The sequence below is a fragment of the Neopelma chrysocephalum genome, unplaced genomic scaffold (assembly GCF_003984885.1).
Source record: "Neopelma chrysocephalum unplaced genomic scaffold, ASM398488v2 Primary Assembly neopelma1_70, whole genome shotgun sequence".
Taxonomy (NCBI): domain Eukaryota; kingdom Metazoa; phylum Chordata; class Aves; order Passeriformes; family Pipridae; genus Neopelma; species Neopelma chrysocephalum.
Window position 1 is genome coordinate 1,429,522 of NW_020897730.1, and position 5,466 is coordinate 1,434,987.

Genomic DNA, 5,466 nt, shown 5'->3' on the forward strand with positions numbered 1-5,466 from the left:
AATGTGGTAATCTGCAGTATGCATCCCAGTCATTAGTGAAATCATACTGTACTTTAGTCAACAGGCTGATGATCTGACATGTTGCACCAGCAGCCCTGTATAGAAGGGCAAAATGAATTAAAGGGCCTGATTCTTGTTTTTATAGAAGCCAGTTTACAACACTCAGGCAATGAAGAGTAACCACCGAGCTTCTGCAGAGAGGTTTATGGTGATACAAAAGAACATTAAGTAAATAATAATCTGACCAAAGACACTTATGCCTTTGGGGATTTCTTTTCACGTATTTCATAATTTATTATCTCTGATTAAATTTGGTGAGAGTATCTAGGTGACACCTAGAAGACAAATATAACTTGGTACAGATCAACAGTGTAAGTTCCAACACCCAATTTTGAGAAACATATGTTCTCTTGAACAGATATACGGGTGTTATCATTGGCACAGCTATAAATAAATATTAAATCCTCATCAGTCAAAATAAGGAGTACTCTGAGGTTTCACTTTCATCAGTTAACAATAACACCTCTGGAAAAACATTAACTGTAAATGATAGCATATTTATTATTTGACAAAAAACTATCTTACAAAATATTTTGTTTTAATTCCCATATGATTTACATAATAGATTATAGCAGCTGCTACAACAATTCCAAAGTTGTTTTTTTTCTGAGTTGTCTTTGAATCCTCTAACACTACAAGTGTTTTTCCAGATCTTATTTTTTAAATTAGCATGCCTTGAGAAAATACCTACACGTATTTTCCTAGAACCATGTTAGCTATTGATCTCAGCTTGACAAAAGTGGAAGAATTCATAGGTCATTTCAAAGTCACCTGTTGAACTAACAGAGAAGAAATATTTCTCCTTCACCAGGCTAGAACCTTTACAGACCAGTGGACAGTGCAAAAGTTTCACAGGGCACATACAGTTGAGTTGCACAGCCAGACCAGAGTGTCCTGGCAGATTATCACTGTATTTCAATATTTTAATATGAGCCCTAAAACAACTGGTTCTACTCTGAGTTCCTTCTCAGGCAAAACTCCTCCTGAAACAGTGGTGGGCCTTTTAATTCTAGCCACGTGCAAATTTATTTTGGGACTAGCAAATAATTAATCTATTAAAAGGTTCCATGGGACATTCCAAAAGTTGCTGTGAAAAATTATTATCAGTGCACAGCTGAGATGTTGCTTTATAGAATTAGCTCATAAAGTAGTATCGTGTGTAACTGCATTCATGTTGTCACTGTCTCTTTGTAAATCTCCAGAGATTTACAGCACGACACACTGGAGCAAGACTATCTAATATTTATAATGTTTCACTATTTTCATCTACTTGGAACAAAACATATAGACCTATAGAAAATCTGACACGATGTGTCAGAAATAGCAGTGTCCACTTGCAAGATCTATAGCAGTACACAGAACACAGGCAGACGAGATGCCACAGCAATTGCAAGCCACCAAACAGCTGCATGGCATTTACTCAAAATACTTTATGCATTTAACACACTTATTGAGCCGAATTTGAAATAAGGTCGTTGTTTATTTGGGCATGTCAGAGGAGAAACTTTGTTTCATTACTAGACCTACAGAGTATAAACAGATCTGAATTGTAAAAGCCCTTTCATTGTACTTCTACAGGTAAAAATAATATTTTAACTATTGACAGCTTTGGCTGAGGAAAAGCTAAAACGCTGCAGAACTTTTCCTATAGTTTAACTCAAAGTCCTGCTTGGAAGAGGACAGTTTGTTCCTGCACAGCTTTCATATCAGAAGTGAGTTGTTTACAGCTTTTTGAAACATTTAGGATTTTATCTTAATATTTCTTATTTTATGACTGGAAAAACTAGGAGCATGCAGCTTTCTAATTGCTGCTGTCAGCCAGCAGGAAAACACTTAAGAAAGAGTAAAATAATTTCTTTATTATTGGTGGGGTCTTAAAATACATGTTCAAGCTTCATAAAGAACATAGCACTGATGGGAATTTTGCCAGGGTAAGAAAGGAAGAATTTGGCCCTTTCTCTGCAACTGCTGACAACTCTCCACAATTTTATGCTGTTAGGATTTTTTAATTAAATGTCCTATTCTTCAGTACACAATAGAACTAAAAAGGGGAGAGTATCTTATATGAAGCTAAGTTTGTTGAGGAGTCCCTAAGTCCTTTACAAATGTGGGCAGAAAATTAAAAATTCCAGCAATACCAAGATTTTCTAGATAAGCAAGTCCATATATTTTTAAGAGGTGGGGGTTTTTAAATAGCTGTACTTTTTGCTACAGTCAATAAGTATCACGAGAAGGAGAAATATGATATTAAGCAGGATCTGATCCTAAACTTATGGCTCCAGTGGGAACTGACTAAACCCCATTTATAGCATATCCCAACAGAAACACTCCATTTGCTGTAGCAGCGTTTACTGCATCTGAATTCTCCTAGCAGAAAGCAGCATTTTCACAGTCGAGTTCCAATATTAGCAGTGAATTAATTATTAAGTTATATTTGTAGGGCCACGCTAAGGTTGAGGGAGCAGCAGGGAGTGGGGGGGGTCGGGGTCCCTCATTGCTGTTACTCCTTGGCAAAGAATATAGATTTGGTAATCTGGTCAATTTTCAACTTTTAGTCATGTGCCTGAAAGAAAACAGTTTACTGGAAAGAACCTGACCAAATCTCTTGAGTAGTTGCTTCATTCATGCAAAAATACACCTTTGTGTAAAAGAACAATAGTTTAAGAAATACCCTGAAAGCAATCATTGCTTGGATAAGGTGACTTGCATGCCATTTCCATCAGCTCTGCAACATCAGTCCAGCTTTCCTATCAGTGCTTGCATCCAAACAGACCTTTCTGTGTCAGACATGAATCAATAAATTTTAATCTAGCTCAAGAATGTTACCAGTAAATAATGTGCTATAAACCAAAGCAAAACTGGAAAGAGACGAAAAGTGCCATACCTGTACAGTCATTTATACTCTGTCTGAAGCCTGTTCCAACTCAATAGGAGTCTCTCATTGATTTCAGTGTGGTTTGGTTCAGTCCCTTGTTTCAGCCCTCATGTGTTTCGCCAGTTTAATGTAGTCACCCTTCCTGGTAGCCTTTGTCCATTGCTCCTTATAGGAGCACTCAACAATTTGCTGTATGATTAAAAATGTCTGTGAAAACATGAACCTTGTTGTGTATTGACCAGACATACACACAGGCTAGACAACTCCTACAAATATCACAGCAGAAAACTCATCAAGGACCAAGAATATATTTTTATTTTAGTTTTACAAAAATATCCTAAGTATTTTAGACCAGGTAGCCAGACAATTATAAATGCTCGTATTAGGTACATTCATCTCAGTGAAAGTCCTGCTGCAAGCAGTAATGGTAAATAAAAATAAATAACAAAAACTAAATGGATCAAAAATATGACTGACACCAAAAGTGCTGTAAGCAAATAACCTGCTTCACTCACCTGGGTGAAAGATAATGATTTTGATTTAAATATAGATACATTAGACATGTAACTGCCTGCATTATAACCCCACTTCCTAAACCAAACATGCCAATAAAGCATAAAGATAAGACAAGGACAATCCAAACGTGAATAATTAAACATTTATTTTTATAAATAAGAAAAAATATCTAGAGTGCTGTGATGCTGGCACTGCATTTACAAATTCTTGATTTATCAATCAAATATATTTACAATGTTTCTTGATTTGTAATGATGAGCTAGTGGAAATACACTTCTATTCAGCACTCGTGTTATCTAGCAGAAGAGTATTTTCAGGGTATTTCCTAGATGATAGTTCTCTTAGATGCCAAGCAGAAACTACACTTGCTCTGTTAGGATATTTTTTTTTATGTACAATACCTTAAAACTTAAAATTCCACTGCAAACCACCCTCCGTTACAGTGCTTCATGCTGACCTGGGTGTAAACTTTCACCATTCAAGAAAGTCAAAGAAAGGTGAAATTTTAAGTGCAAAAAAAAAATCCATTTGCATGGGGGCAGGGGGGGGATGTTCTTTCAGAAATATTGCACCTAATCCAAGTTTGTTTCTAGTGTGAGCTGTTGGAGCTTGCTTGGCCTGCAACCTGCAAAAGTATCCTGTCGGGTGTGCTGTCCATTTTTTTCTATGAATTGTTAGTAAATTCTACTTCAAATAAAATGGAGGAAAAGATATACAATAACATCTGCATAGGATTTTTTGTCAGCTTCTGAGGTGACCATTTCACATTCAGACTGTAAAATGTGCACAGTAAATGGGCCTGAGAAAGAATTCTGAATCTCACAGCATTTGGTTTATATTTTTTTGACTACAAGTGAAGAGTCTGGCACATCATTCATTTCTTCCTGGAAGGTGCAGATTTGAGGACATGTTCAACCCTGCTCTAAGTTTAGTCAGTTTCAGAATAAAAAGGAACTATTCCCAAAGTCCCTGCCCTCTAGGTCTGCCTTTTAGATAATGAAGTTTCTGAAGGCATTGCTCAACACAAACCGACTAGAGGAAAGGGGGAAAAAAGGGGGGGGAGGAGAGGGGAGAGGAATATGACAGAAAAGCACATGTTTTTGCATTTCTTCTGCGTTTATTCAGAAATATATCCATCTGGGTGAAACATCTAGCTACCCACCAAATTAATGGTCTGATGATTCAGGGAAATCTAGAGCTAGGTTCTTAGCTGTAAAATGCATGTAAATGAAGAAAGGGGTGCACAGAGGTGAATCTAGTTTGGTAGGATAGACTTACTTTTTCACAGATAAGGTATTAATTTGGAAACAATAGGCTCCTAATAAAACGCCAACGCTACAGCAGTTTTATTAAAACACATCTTGGAATAAAGGATTAGATTCTTTCGGACTCAGCTGCAGCCCACTGAGGAACCTGAGCAGAGGCACCATTTATTAGCAGAGGCGACTCATTAGAGAGGGGGAAATTGCTGTCGGCTAGGAACTCGGTCCCGCTTCAGCTGGAAGTTTTGCTTGAGGAGCTCAGGATCGGCCCCTTGCCGTGCCCGTGCCCCTGCCCGTGCCCCTGCCGCCCGCTGCAGTGCGGGAGCGGCTCTCACCTCTTCCCGCGGGGAAAGAAGGACATCAGTCTGCGCTAGGAGAACGCTCCGTTGTCTCCAAAACAGTGATCCCCTGTCCAGCCTGCCTGAGCAATACCCACAAATGCTCAACAAATGATCGGTTAAAATACGAAACGCGGATTCCTTCTCTTTTCTAATAATTTTTTCTATTTTTCTTTTTTTTTTTTTTGACATCAACTTTTGGGGGATTAATCCCTCTCCGGAGTTTGCCCGTGCCTTGTCATGTGAGTAACGTCCTGCACAACTTAACGAGATAAACCCTGACAAGCTAATCAGGCCGGGTGGGGCCTGGCACCGCGTCCCGGGGCCGGCGGCCGCTCCGCGCCCCCGCGAGCCCGGCCCTCCGCGGATCGCTGACCGCGCCGGCGGGGAGGCTGCGGGGCCCCCGTCCCCTGGG